Source organism: Gorilla gorilla, chromosome 6 (assembly GCF_029281585.2).
Source record: "Gorilla gorilla gorilla isolate KB3781 chromosome 6, NHGRI_mGorGor1-v2.1_pri, whole genome shotgun sequence".
In the NCBI taxonomy this organism is placed as follows: domain Eukaryota; kingdom Metazoa; phylum Chordata; class Mammalia; order Primates; family Hominidae; genus Gorilla; species Gorilla gorilla.
The window spans coordinates 150,979,658-150,995,849 of record NC_073230.2 but is presented as its reverse complement, the minus strand read 5'-3'; the positions used below and the strand labels follow the sequence as shown (position 1 = coordinate 150,995,849).

Here is a 16,192-nt window from a genome sequence, read left to right as displayed (position 1 = left end):
AGCAAGCCTGTGTGCATGCACCCCACACTGCCACTGCTGCAATGGGAGTACACTCCACTCCCCTTTTCCCCACAAGACCCCCATTGCAGTCAAAGCCTTGGAAGGCATACAGTCAGCCAGTCCTGCCCCTGCCAGCACCCTGCCCTTGTGCCAGCACTGCCACACAAGTGAAACTAGGCACAGAGAACAGTGAAATCTCCCCCCTGTCCTGAGCTACCACTCTTGCCTGTGGCACACAGAGAACGCACACAGAGCTGAACCTATCAGCTCCCTGCCATTGTGCTACCACCACCACCAGTGCAACCCTGTGCAAAGTTGCCAACAGGGGTCCCCACACCCTAGAACCCTGCTGCCTCCACCACTGTAGAAGAGAGAAGATCCAAAGATCCAAGAAGACAGAAGATCCAAATACAATCAGAAATGACAAAGGAGATATTGCCACTGACCCCACAGAAATACAAAACCCTCAGAGACTACTGTGAACACTGCTATGCACACAAGCTACAAAACCTAGAAGAAACATATAAATTTCTGGAAACACACAGCCTAACAAGATTGTACCAGGAAGAAATTAAATTTATGAACAGACTAATAATGAATTCCAAAATTGAATCAGTAATAAAAAGCCTACCAACCAGAAAATCTCCAGGACCAGACAGATTCACAGCTGAATTCTACTAGATGTATAAAGAAGAGCTGGTGCCATTCCTAATGTAACTATTCCAAAACATTGAAGAGGAGGAATTCCTCCCTAACTCATTCTATGAGGCTAGCATTATCCTGATACGAAAACCTGGCAGAAACAAAACAAAAAAGAAAACTTCAAGCCAATATATTTGATAAACATAGATGCGAAAATCCTCAACAAAATACTGGCAAACTGAATCCAGCAACTCATCTAAACGCTAATCCTCCACAGTCAAGTAGGCTTTATCACTGGGATGCAAAGTTGTTTCAATAATACAAATCAATAAATGTGATTTATCACATAAACAGAACTAAACATAAAAACCACATGATTATCTCAATAGAGGCAGAAAAGGCTTTTGATAAAATTCAAAACCCCATTATGTTAAAAACTCTCAATAAACTAGGTATTATGGAACCAAAAAAGAGCCCGCATCGCCAAGTCAATCCTAAGCCAAAAGAACAAAGCTGGAGGCATCACACTACCTGACTTCAAACTATACTACAAGGCTACAGTAACCAAAACAGCATGGTACTGGTACCAAAACAGAGATATAGATCAATGGAACAGAACAGAGCCCTCAGAAATAACGCCGCATACCTACAACTATCTGATCTTTGACAAACCTGACAAAAACAAGCAATGGGGAAAGGATTCCCTATTTAATAAATGGTGCTGGGAAAACTGGCTAGCCATATGTAGAAAGCTGAAACTGGATCCCTTCCTTACACCTTATACAAAAATCAATTCAAGATGGATTAAAGATTTAAACGTTAGACCTAAAACCATAAAAACCCTAGAAGAAAACCTAGGCATTACCATTCAGAACATAGGCGTGGGCAAGGACTTCATGTCCAAAACACCAAAAGCAATGGCAACAAAAGACAAAATTGACAAATGGGATCTAATTAAACTAAAGAGCTTCTGCACAGCAAAAGAAACTACCATCAGAGTGAACAGGCAACCTACAACATGGGAGAAAATTTTCGCAACCTACTCATCTGACAAAGGGCTAATATCCAGAATCTACAATGAACTCAAACAAATTTACAAGAAAAAAACAAACAACCCCATCAAAAAGTGGGCGAAGGATATGAACAGACACTTCTCAAAAGAAGACATTTATGCAGCCAAAAAACACATGAAAAAATGCTCATCATCACTGGCCATCAGAGAAATGCAAATCAAAACCACTATGAGATACCATCTCACACCAGTTAGAATGGCAATCATTAAAAAGTCAGGAAACAACAGGTGCTGGAGAGGATGTGGAGAAATAGGAACACTTTTACACTGTTGGTGGGACTGTAAACTAGTTCAACCATTGTGGAAGTCAGTGTGGCGATTCCTCAGGGATCTAGAACTAGAAATACCATTTGACCCAGCCATCCCATTACTGGGTATATACCCAAAGGACTATAAATCATGCTACTATAAAGACACATGCACACGTATGTTTATTGCGGCATTATTCACAATAGCAAAGACTTGGAACCAACCCAAATGTCCAACAATGATAGACTGGATTAAGAAAATGTGGCACATATACACCATGGAATACTATGCAGCCATAAAAAATGATGAGTTCATGTCCTTTGTAGGGACATGGATGAAATTGGAAACCATCATTCTCAGTAAACTATCGCAAGAACAAAAAACCAAACACCGCATATTCTCACTCATAGGTGGGAATTGAACAATGAGATCACATGGACACAGGAAGGGGAATATCACACTCTGGGGACTGTTGTGGGGTGGGGGGAGGGGGGAGGGATAGCATTGGGAGATATACCTAATGCTAGATGACGAGTTAGTGGGTGCAGCGCACCAGCATGGCACATGTATACATATGTAACTAACCTGCACAATGTGCACATGTACCCTAAAACTTAAAGTATAATAAAAAAAAAACAAAAAAAAACAAAAACAAAACAAAACAAAAAAAAAGTTCATGCAAATGGAAAAAAAAAAAAAACAAAAAAACTAGGTATTGAAGGAACATACCTCAAAATAATAAGAGCCATCTACGACAAACCCACAGCTAACATCATACTGAATGGGCAAAAGCTGGAAGCATTCACCTTGAAAGCCAAAACAAGAAACTCTCTCTCACCACTCCTATTTAACATAATATTGGAAGTTCTGGCCAGAGCAATCAGGCAAAAGAAAGAAGACAGACACCTGAGTAGGAAGAGAAGAAATTAAACTATCGCTCTTTGCAGATGATGTAATACACCAACAACAGTCAATCTGAGAGCCAAATCAGGAATGCAATTCTATTCACAATTGACACACACACACACACACACACACACACGCCTAAGAATACAGCTAACCAGGAAAATGAAAGAGCTCTGCAAAGAAAACAAAACACTAACTCAGAAAAATCAGAGGTTACACAAACAAATGGAAAAACATTACATGCTCATGGATATGAAGAATCAATATCATTAAAATGGCCTTAACGCCTAAAGCAATTTATAGATTCAGTGTTATTCCTACTAAACTACCAATGGCATCCTTCACAGAACTGGAAAAAAAACTACTTTAAAATTCATAGGGAACCAAAAAAAAGATCCTGAGTAGCCAAGGCAATCCTAAGAATAGGTAGGCCATAAAAGCCACAGGTCTTGGTTAGGCCTCAGTGCTACAAATCTCAATGGCCATATGATTTGAGTGAGAGCCAAGGCTACATCAATGTCAGTGGCCATGGGATTCCTTCTGTGGCAGCCTGGCCTTAGAGCACCCCCTAGTGATACAACAGATGAAGCAATCACAAGCACAGGGACTTTACCAGCAAACTTGCCCTGAATTTCTCAACCAGCTTACTGTTGAAGAACACTGCCAAACAAAGGCAGACTGTGAAGACTGCATTAAGTACCTATTTCATTGTACAAACATCGACACACAGTCACAAGGTTAAGAAAAATCAGAGAATCATGACATCACTAAGCAGGCAAAATAAGGTGCCATTGAACAAAATAAGGTGCTACTGACTGACCCTAAAGAGATGGAGATGGAAGAACAGCCTAACAAAGAATTCAAAGTTCCTATTTTAACGAAGCTCAGAGAATCTCAAGAAAATACAGAAAAACAATACAGAAATTAGTGAGAAACTTAACAGAGAAATTGAAATTAAAAAAGAAATCCTGGAGCTGAAATATACAATAAACTAAATTTAAAATCCCAATACAGAGCGTCAACAGCAGAATTGATCAAACAGAAGAAATACGTGTGAACTCAAAGTATTTAACAATATACAGCAAGAGTAAAAAACAGAATGAAAATAAATTTTAAAGGCTTATGGGATAATATCAAAAGACCAAAAGTATGGGTCATCAGGATTCAAAAGAAGACAGAGAAAGCGAAAGGGGTATAAATAGTATTTAAGAAATAATAGCAGAAAACTTTCCAAACCTAGAGAAAGATGTAAATATCTAGGTGTAAGATATGAGGTATCAGATTCAATCCAAATGAGATACCCCATGACGTATTATAATCAGTAGCAGACCTAAGATAAAAAGAGGATTCTAAAAGTAGCATCATAAAAAGATGCTAGAAGCTCTGCTCCATCAAAACTTGGAAGCAAACCAAAAAAGAAGACAGAAAAGTTGGTAAAACGAAAGCTATCACATGAAAACTGTGAATGGATGTCCCTGCACAAGAGCTCTATACCAGGCCTACAGAACACAAAGCCAGAGCTTTGTTAGGTTTAGGTTTGAGATGTATGTAGAACTATTTGGGGAGGGGGGAAAGGAATTGCATTAAAAAATTAATAAGTAACTTATTAATTACAGAAAGAATAAATTTCATAAATTAAGAAATATTTATATAAGCATATTATTACTAAATATGTACCAAAAAAAAGAAGTGTTTGACTCTGAGGAGTAGTACCATGAGAAAAATGGGGAAGAGAAACAATCTGCCATTTTTCCATATCAATCACTTACAATTACTTGAAATTTCTTAAACTATGCCTATGTGATTATGATTTTAAATAATTTAAATATTTAAATTAAAAATATAAATATAGCAAAAACATCACAGTCAATGATGAAAGTACAATTAAAAACATTTTCCGGGCAAAAACTACCACAAATTCAACATTTTTTTACATAAACTTCTGTTTATATTCACTGCAATAGCACAAATACACACTTGAAAGATATATGTAATCGAAACATATTCTATGTTATGATTACTTACTGTTGCGCCTACATATACTGTTTATGTAGGCCCATGTTGTGATCTCAAAAGTTGGTAACTTCTGCGTACTTGTTAGCTAATATAAGATCATTTGACATGGTGCATAGAAGATTATGACCTAAACAGAAAATGAACAATGAAAAGTCTAGAAATAATTTTCTAAGGGAGGATAGTACAGAAGGTAGATTTACTATACATGAGCTATACAGATGCTTTCTTGTGTCCCTTTGGTTTCAGCTGTTTCCTTTTAGTTTGGAGTCCAAGGGTTATTAATAGAAAATTATATAAGTATTTACATATAAAAATGAGTATGTGAGTATAAAAGTAACTGTTTAGGCAGTTCTTTTGAATAGGGAGACTCCAAGTTTGGGTAGACTCCTCTGATGCAGAGTCTATAATAAGCTCAGAGTTGCTAACCACTGAAAGTGCACCTGAGTGGAAAAGATGACATCAGGCATGGTATTCAAAAACAATGTTAACTCTTTGGAATGAAGCTATAGGAACTAAAACGGATGACGATTCTAAAATAAGGATCTGATAAATGTACATGGCTTCTGAGGAGTTGTAAAGCCTGTTAGATACTTTTGTACACTGCTGTCATGGCAATAGAAAGATATAAGATTTAAGCATAAAGTCACTGGCACACACTGATGGAAGACTTATGAGGAAGCCTGACGCCATGGAGAAGAGACAAATATACCTAAATTAAAAATAAGACTTGAGAACATGGATGGGAGACAGAAAAAATTAGGGATTGACTTCCTACCACCAAAGGATTGCCATTCAACCATGCAGGTAAACATTTAGAATTACACATGAATTGAAAGAATCCTATTCCTTGAGGCTTTAAGACAATTTGATCTAAGGTTTCAATACATTCCTAATCAAAATGTCAGCAAGTTTTTTGTGGATATCTACAGACCGATTTCAATATTTATATGGAAAGTGGCTAGAGAATAGCCAAAGCAGTTCTGAAAAAGAAAAGTAATTTCTTAAATTATTTCTTTATTCATTCATTTACATTACATATTTATAAAATATTAATATTTTATACTATAAGTTATAATTCATACTACATCATTTAATTTGCTAAATTATTCTAGCTTTGGCCATTGGGAGCTGCTATAGACTGAATATTTGTGTTCCCCCCAAATTCTTGAAACACAATCTCCAAGATGATGGTATTCAGAGTTGGACTTTTGGAAGGTGATTAGGTCATGAAGAGGGAGCCCTTATAAATGTGATTAGTGACCCTATTAAAAATACCCCAGTGACCTCTCTTGCCCCTTATACCACCACCAGACACCACATATGCTAGTGCTTTAATCTTGAATTTCTCATCCTCAAGTGCTGTGAGAAGTAAATTTCTATTTTGTATCAGCCATGCAGTCTACAGTATTCCATTATAGCATCCCACAGGGACTAAGACTGAGACTCAGGTTGGGTCCTGTATCCCTTTGACATGCTCCATCCTTTTGTTTTGAAAAGCATTTTTTTATTGTGAAATTTTTTTCTTTTTCTTTTATTATACTTTAAGTTCTAGGGTACATGGGCACAACGTGCAGGTTTGTTGCATAGGTATACATGTGCCATGTTGGTTTGCTGCACCCATTAACTCGTCATTTCCACACATTAGGTATTTCTCCTAATGCTATAACTCCCCCAGCCCCCCACCCCCCTACAGGCCCCAGTGTGTGATGTTCCCTGCCCTGTGTCCATGTGTTCTCATTGCTCAATTCCCACCTATGAGTGAGAACATGCAGTCTTTGGTTTTCTGTCCTTGTGATAGTTTGCTTAGAATGATGGTTTCCCGCTTCATCCGTGTCCCTGCAAAGGACATGAACTCATCCTCTTTATGGCTGCATAGTATTCCATGGTGTATATGTGCCACATTTTCTTAATCCAATCTATCATTGATGGACTTTTGGATTGGTTCCGTCTTTGCTATTGTGAACAGTGCTGCAAGAAACATATGTGTGCATGTGTCTTTATAGTAGAATGATTTATAATCCTTTGGGTATATACCCAGTAATGGGATCGCTGGGTCAAATGGTATTTCTAGTTCTAGATCCTTGAGGAATCACCACACTGTCTTCCACAATGGTTGAACTAATTTACACTCCCACCAACAGTGTAAAAGCGTTCCTATTTCTCCACATCCTCTCCAGCATCTGTTGTTTCCTGACTTATTAATGATCGCCATTCTAACTGGCATGAGATGGTATCTCATTGTGGGTTTGATTTGCATTTCTCTGATGACCAGTGATGATGAGCATTTTTTCATATGTCTGTTGGCTGCATAAATGTCTTCTTTTGAGAAGTGTCTGTTCATATCCTTTGCCCACTTTTTGATGGGGTTGGTTTTTTCTTGTAAATTTGTTTGAATTCTTTGTAGATTCTGGATATTAGCCCTTTGTCAGACGGGTAGATTGCAAAGATTTTCTCCCATTCTCTAGGTTGCCTGTTTACTCTGATGATAGTTTTTTTTTGTTTTTTTTTGTTTTTTTTTTTTTTTTTTTTTTTTGCTGTGCAGAAGCTCTTTAATTTAATTAGATCCTATTTGTTTATTTTGGCTTTTGTTGCCATTGCTTTTGGTGTTTTAGTCATGAAGTCCTTGCCCACGCCTATGTCCTGAATGGCATTGCCTGGGTTTTCTTCTAGGGTTTTTATGCTGTTAGGTCTTACACTTAAGTATTTAATCCATCTTGAGTTAATTTTTTTATATGGTATAAGGAAGAGATCTAGTTTCAGCTTTCCACATATGGCTAGCCAGTTTTCCCAGAACGATTTATTAAATAGGGAATCCTTTCCCCATTGCTTACTTTTGTCAGGTTTGTCAAAGATCAGATGTTTGTAGATGTGTGGTGTTATTTCTGAGGTCTCTGATCTGTTCCACTGGTCTATATACCTGTTTTCTGAGGTCTCTATTCTGTTCCACTGGTCTATATACCAGTACCATGCTGTTTTGGTTACTGTAGCCTTGTAGAATAGTTTGAAGTCAGGTAGTGTGATACATCTGGCTTAGTTCTTTTTGCTTAGGATTGTCTTGGCAACGCGGGCTCTTTTTCGGTTCCATATGAACTTTAAAGTAGTTTTTTCCAATTTTGTGAAGAAAGTCAGTGGTAGCTTGATGGGGATGTCATTGACTCTATAAATTACCTTGGGCAGTAAGGCCATTTTCACAATATTGATTCTTCCTATCCATGAGCATGGAATGTTCTTCCATTTGTTTGTGTTCTCTTTTATTTTGTTAAGCAGTGGTTTGTAGTTCTCCTTAAAGAGGTCCTTCACATCCCTTGTAAGTTGGATTCCTAGGTATTTTATTCTCTTTGTAGTAATTGTGAATGGGAGTTCACTCATGATTTGGCTCTCTGTTTGTCTGTCATTGGCGTACAGGAATACTTGTAATTTTTGCATATTGATTTTGTATCCTGAGACTTTGCTGAAGTTGCTTATGAGCTTAAGGAGATTTTGGGCTGAGACGATGAGGTTTTCTAAGATGTACAATCATGTCATCTGCAAACAGAGACAATTTGACTTCCTCTTTTCCTAATTCAATACCCTTTATTTCTTTCTCTTGCCTGATTGCCCTAGCCAGAACTTCCAACACTATGTTGAATAGGAGTGGTGAGAGAGGGCATCCTTGTCTTGTGCCAGTTTTGTTTTGAAAAGTATTTCTATAGATGCTCCAGCCTTATCTTGATTTTTCTTGTTGAGACCCTGGATCAGCCACATCTCCAAGAAGCCCTGGTTTATGTTACTGGATATTATTACAAAATAATATCTCAACACAAGGTAGAGAAATAATTACTGTTTCTAGGTTTTCTCAGCAGACAGATCTAGGAAATATATATATATATATAATAATTTTCATATCTATCCATCTGCCTCTATATCAAGCTAAACATGAGCTCAAGCTGATGTCTTTGACTCTAATTCAGTACCACATGGTGCATTCTACCCTTTTCTGCCTGCATCTCTTTAACTTTTCTATTCTTAGTGGGGTTATTGCCATCTGCAACCCTTTTTGTACTTGTTGAACCCCAATTTACATGTACAGAAATTTCAAAATTGTTAACAATTTTCTCCATGAGAATCAACTTTAGTAATGAGAGTACAGTGATGATGTATAGTTCTTCTACTTTTCACCTTACAGTTTTTCATCAAAATACTGTTTTCCAAAGTTAATTAAGGCAGTTCTATTTTCCCCCCACTGTCTTCAGTCATGTTATATCACACAAAAATTATTTTTTCACAGTCTGCATTCTATCTTAAGATCCCCAGCTTCCTCTGATATTTTTATATGTCCATACGTCAAAGCTTATTTTTCTGCTGTAAAATTTTATGAGCTTGGAAAATGCATAATATATCTGATCGTACAGGTTAATCCCATCACCCCAAAATCCCTCTATACTTCTCTAGTCAAATACGTCTCCATTACTTATCTCAAAGACAAAAGTATCTGCTTATGTTTTTCCCACCTCTATAACTTTCTCCTTTGTTATAGATTGTCATTAGAATTGAATCATATACAATGTAGCCTTTTGCTATTGCTCTGTTCACTTAGTAAAATTCATTTGTGATTCATCCATTTTGTAATGAAAATTATTAGCTCTCTCCTTTTTATCACTGAATAGTATTCTGTTTGTATAAATGGATTACAATTGCTTTAACCATGCACTTATTGAAGGACACTTTGGTTGCTTCACATTGTTGACAATTATGAATAAATCTTCTATAAATAGTCATGTGCAGGTTTTCGCACTGATTTAAATTATCACATCCCTTGGGGAAATACCTTGCAAGCAAAATTGCTGGCTTGTATGTGAAGTCTATGTTTAACTATAAAAGAAACAGCAAAACAGCCTTCTCCAGTGGTTTAAACATTTTGTATTCCAAGCAGCAATAAATGAGAGTTTCTGATGCTACACATCCTTCCCAGCTGTTCGTTTTCTTATTATTGAGTTTCCAGGTGTGTGTGTGTGTGTGTGTGTGTGTGTGTGTGTACTTACTGGATGCAAACTATTTATCAGATATGAGATTTTCAAATATTTACTTCCAACCAGTGCCTTATCTTTTTGTTCCCTTCATAGTGACTTTTCTACAGCAAAAGTTTTCAATTTTGACAATTTTTTTCTGTCATTCATTGTGCTTTTAGTATTTTATCTAAAATTTAACCACCAAACTCAAGGTCATGTAGATTTTCTCCTAGATATTTCATAATCTTGCATTTACATTAAAGTCATTTTATCTAATTTTAGGTAAGTCACAAGATACATGTTGAAATTCATTTTATCTTTTAGAAAACTTTTATTTTAGGTTCAGGGGTACATGTGCAGGTTTGTTATACAAGTAAATTGCATGTCATGAGGGTTTGGTGTATTGATTGTTCCATCACACAGGTAATCAGCATAGTACCCAATAGGTAGTTTTTGGTGAGGACTCTCCTCCCATCCTCCACCCTCAAGTAGGCCCTGATATCTGTTGTTCCATTCTTTTTGTCTGTATGTACTCAACATTTAGCTCCCTCTTATAAGTGAGAACATGCAGTATTTGGTTTTCTGTTCCTGTGTTAGTTTGTTGGGATAATGGCTTCCAGCTCCATCCATTTTGCTGCAAAGGACATAATCTCATTCTTTTTTATGGTTGTGTAGTATTCCATGGTGCATATTTTCTTTTTTATACATATTTTATATATATTGCATAGAAACATTGAACTATTCTAGCACTGTTTTCTGGAAAAATTAACCCTTCTTTACTGAATTTCCTTTGCAATGTTGTGGAAACTAGGTTGACAGTTGTTTAGATCTATTTCTAGGCTCTCTATTCTCTTTCATTAATCTTATATGCCTATCATTTTTCAATACCACACTGTCTTGATATTGTAACGTCACTAAAAGTCTTCCAATTGTGTAATTTAAGTCTTCTTTGTTCTTTTTCAATGTTGTTTGGGCCATTCTATAACTTTTGCGTCTCTTTATAAATTTTAAAATTCTGTTGTTACTATCTGCATGAAAGCTTGCTAAAATTTTGTTAGGATTTCCCTGAATCCATGAATGAAATTGGAAACAATTAACATACTAACAATATTATGTCTTTCAATCCATGAAGGGAGAATCCAATTTCGGGGTGATTTAAGGTTTTTCTGCTAAGATGATAAACATATTGTGTTAGATTCATACCTAGTACTTCCCTTTTTTGGAGATATCAAAAATGATATTATTTTATACATTTTAATTCTAATTGTTCATTGTTAGTAATTTCTTTTGCATGTTGACCTTGTCTCTTTCAGCCTTGCTAAAATATATTATTACTTATTGGAGTTTTCTGGTAGAATCTTAGAGGCTTTCTATATAGACAATTATTTCATCAGCTAATCATCAGGAAACAATGTTCACATGATTATTCATCATACTGCATTCTTTACCAGGCTTTCCTGTCTCACTTCATTTTACTTTGCCATAGTAGAAGTGCATCACCCCACCCACAAATGAACTTTTAGCCCTTAACTCTTGCCTAAGGCTGTGATTTCTAGAGGTCCAGCCTGTCGTTAACCTTTAACCTATCCCAAAATAAATAATAACCTATTTTTTAAATAAATATCAAAATCAGAAATTGAAACTATTAAAATATATAGAGAAGATTAAATCATTTTATTTTAAAGTGAAACGTATATAGAAACACTACACTGAACACATGCATAGCTTAAGAAATTATTTTGCAACCACCCCTTGGATCAATAAATACAATTTTAATAGCAACTGCAGAAGCCCATTCATGTGTCCTATTCCAATTCACTCATCACATCCTCAGAAGTAATGATAATCTTTACCTTTAAGTAATCATTTATTTGTATTCCTTAAAGATTTTATCACTCCAGTTTAAATTATCACACACTATAAAGTCTTCTACTTTTTTTTATTTGATATGTTCTTTACATCGATTCTAATCTTCAGATTCTCTCTACAGCCTTTTCACCTCTTTCCAATCTATTTGTTGAGAAACTCAGGTGTTTTTATGGTAGAATTCTTATCATCTCCATTCTCCCAATTCCACCTACATGGTGCAGTTCAATGTGTCTTTCTGTTCTCTACATAGTTTTCTATAAGTTGGTTGGTTCAGAAGCTTAGGTCTGATGAACAATAAATATCATCTTTGGAAGGTGATTATTTTTTTAAATATTGTGAACTCATAAATTTAAAAATAGTTGATAGCCTGGAAGCACAACTTCTTTCATCTTTGGCCAGTAGAAGTCTCCTCTAATTGAGTCCTGAGTATTCTAATATAACCCTAGTAATCTTTCATATCTGGTATGATATGAATTTTCAAGTTCATCTTGTGGATTCCCCAACCTAGATGAGGAATCAGTCATTTCTCCAAGAAACCCTGATTTCTCTTACCAGGAAATTGTATTGCAAGACTACAATATGGGCCTAGGAATGTTCATTGTAATCGAATTGGCCAATGTTGCTAAGTTATGGCAATGAACAGAGCCAGGAGTGAGAGACAGAGAAAGAGAGAGCACAGGCACTGAGTCTGCCCATATATAGAGATTTACCTAAGCTCCTCCATATTATATTAAGAAATAGAATATTCCATATTTATTTGAAATAAAGGACACATTTCCTTTATTTCACATTATACTCACAACCATCCTGGAATACTATCTCCATCAATAAGATTACTGAAAATATTTTTTTAAAACTTTTGCACATGCTTTCCCATTATTCTCTTTTTTTAAATAAAAACTATTGTGTTACATCTACTCTGTCAGGGCATGTAAATATTACAACGGACTTTCGTTAAGTCATTTGAATAGAAAAAATCTTTTTAAATGATTACAGAAATATATATCATAAAAGTAATAATTAACTGGACAAAGGCAAAATGAATACCTCTATATGACAAAAGATTTCATTAAGATGCAAAGAGTAAAAACAAAACAGATTGGACAAAGATAATTTCAACACACATAGGATAATTAAAAGAAGCCCCCACGATATCCAAACAATAGTCTTACAAAAGTAGTGAAGGTCTGGGAATGAGAGAAATGTGAAGCTCCATCTCTTCTCTCTTATTATTCTCCCAGTACCACTACTCAGCTCTGCAGAAACATTACAAAGTATCTAGAGTTACTAAAGATTCTTCTGTCAAAATATGTCCTTTGTTACCATCAGATATTTGGATAAGCAAGCACACTTTCCTTGGCAATTAGAAGCAGAATGATGTCTTTTATTTTTGAGTTGGTAACACATTATTATGAAGTAGCAGTGAAAGCAATGTACACAGCTGTATCATAAACAGCCTCCCTCACTGACTATTCCCATGAATGCCATTCCCACCAACACATCCCCAAGATAACTGATTTCCTGGTTTCCCTCCTAGGCATTTCTTCATGCAACTATACCCAAATAGAAATATAAACAGAGTTTTGCTTTGTTCTTACAAAAAGGAAACACATAAAAAAATTGGTCTACTCTTTGCTTTTCTTTCTCAACTGTGTACCCTGAACTACTTTATTTTAATGACAAAGAAAACTTCCTCATTCTTCCTACAGTTATGTAATGTTCAACTGAATGAAAGTGCCATAAATCATATGAGTAGTCACCTTTTGATGTCCATTTGGGTTGCTCCAAACATGTGTAATCACTTGTGTAAGAATGCAGAAGAAATCTGTGTCATGCAATACAGAAATATTAATTGAGAATAGTGGGTATGACAGGAACAAGGGAGACAATGGGGAAATAGAGAAACTGAGATATAAGGATTAAGGGAGCTCAGTGTGGAGCTAGAAGGTAGCTTGATAAACTTGGTTTTTGTGAGTGAATGAAGGGGGAAAAGGAACAAAGAGATGAATCTGGTACTAACAGAGAGAGAGAGAATAAATGAAATTAATAAAGAAACTGAGCAGGAAGTGGGATAGCAAAGGGAACATGGAGGGTGAATGTACCATGTCAAGGTTGAAGAATGTGTGAGACAGAGAAAAAGGGGCCACAGGCCACCTGTCCTTCTGCCCTCTCTCCAATCCACCCTCAGCCCAAGGACACAGCAAAGCCATCTATCCCTTATCACATCGCCTTCCAGAACATACCTCCGTTGCGCTCCCTCATTTGATGTTGGCGACATTAGTTAAAAAAAAAGTTTCTTTCTAAAACCTTTCATCTATGCCTAAGAAGGTGTACAAATTAGGGTTAAACCTGTATCAAAACACATTCATCCTGAAGATTGCTAAACAGTCAATATGGGGGAGTGACTTCACTGTCACAACTTCCAGTCAGAAAACCCATAGAAAGTTACTATCACCATTGAACATTGCAGGCATGAACTACATTGAAAGTTTGAAGCTTGAGGGTGGACCACAGGTCACTGAGAGACACAATAGTGAGGCTTACACGATGAGAACACACCATGAAACCATAAGGCAATAAAGGGGAAGATAATTCTGGCATCTAGAATCAAATTAGTACAGCAGACATCAGATAAATCACATTTCTTGCTTTTCCCATTCACAGTCTGAGAGTTCTAAAATCTTCATGTATTTCAGATGTTTACACTTGTCATATTTATTTTGGGACATGTATTTATATACATTAAAAAGAATAAATTGATTTCCCATATAGAAGTCACCCAATAATGAAGTGAGGCATTGTCTATGCCCTAAATATCCCTTGTAGATTACAAACTATTTGATGATGAGAACTGTCATTTTCGATTTAAATTAGTACCTTCAGATTACTGAAGTCCATGATAAGGATGGTCCCCAGGACAGAGCTAAATTCTGAGGAGCTGACAGCAGTGTTTCATGCCATCTCCAAAGGCCTGTATGAATTTGTCATTCCTCAGGGTGAAGATAAAAGGGTTCAGAAAAGGGGTCACCACTAAAACCAGCAGTGACACTATCTGGTTATACTCGGCTGCCTGTGTTTGCTTGGGTTTCATGTAGAAAAACAAGCAGCTGCCGTAGCCGATCACAACACAGGTGAAGTGGGAGGCACAAGTGGAAAAGGATTTCCTCCAGCCAGAGGCTAAAGGGATCTTGAGGATGGTGGAGATGATGTAGGTGTAGGAGACAATCGTAGGGATCAAAGAACCAATGATAATGAAAACAGCCATTAGAAAAAGAATAAACTCTGTGAAAAGAGTGTCCTCACAGGATACCTTGAGCAATTGTCCTCGGTCACAATAAAAATGATCTAACACACTTGATTTGCAGAAAGTAAGCTGAAAAGTGGCATAAACTGGCCAGATTTGAAAAAGGAACCCAAACACCCATGACACAATGACCATCCAGACACATGTGCTGCTGTTCATAATGATGTTGTACCTCAAAGGGTTACACACAGCCACATAACGGTCCACAGCCATCACTCCCAGTAATGCCAACTCCAAGGTACCCAAAGAAAGGTATAAATATAGCTGTGCAGCACAGGCTGTCAAAGACGTGATCTGAGTGCTTGGAAGCAGCAACCCCCCAGCATAAAAGGGGCAGCGGTGGATGTGATCAGGATCTCCAGGACACAGAGGTGGCCCAGGAAAAAATACATGGGGGACTGCAGATGTTTATCAACACAGACAGTGACGATGATGACCATGTTTCCCATCACTGTCACTGCGTACAAGAAGTTCGCAAAAAGGATATGGCGTACTTCTTGAGAGCCAGGGAAGCCTAAGAGAAAAAATTCAGTGGCGCTAGAGTAATTCCCCAACATTTACTTCTGAGTGCTTTTTACTCATGAAATCTAGAAAACAAAAGAGAGTTCATACGGCTTCTCATCTTTTTTTTTTTTTTTTTTTTTTTTTTTTGAGACGGAGTCTCGCTCTGTCGCCCAGGCTGGAGTGCAGTGGTGCGATCTCGGCTCACTGCAAGCTCCGCCTCCTGGGTTCTCGCCATTCTCCTGCCTCAGCCTCCCGAGTAGCTGGGACTACAGGCGCCCGCCACCACGCCCGGCTAATTTTTAGTATTTTTAGTAGAGACGGGGTTTCACCGTGTTAGCCAGGATGGTCTCGATCTCCTGACCTCGTGATCCACCCGCCTCGGCCTCCCAAAGTGCTGGGATTACAGGCGTGAGCCACCGCGCCCGGCCGGCTTCTCATCTTAACAGAAGTAGAAACTGTTCTGTAATCCCCCTCCTGTTCACAGGCCACACACCATGACTAGAATGGTAGGTATTTGTCTTCTACTATTCCTGTATATGGTCAGTGGCAATTTTTCTAAATATGCACAATGTGTGAGGAAAATTGAGTTGGTCACGAAGATGATCCCAGTCCCCAGTGCCATACCTTAGACATGAGAGCCTA

At 37.2% G+C, this 16,192-nt stretch overlaps 1 pseudogene; it reads right to left on the bottom strand.

Moving 5' to 3' along the window:
• Nucleotides 1–14,665: 14,665 nt before the first annotated feature.
• On the bottom strand, nt 14,666–15,603 carry LOC115935386 (olfactory receptor 9A1-like; annotated as a pseudogene).
• Between the last annotated feature and the right edge of the window lie 589 nt (nt 15,604–16,192).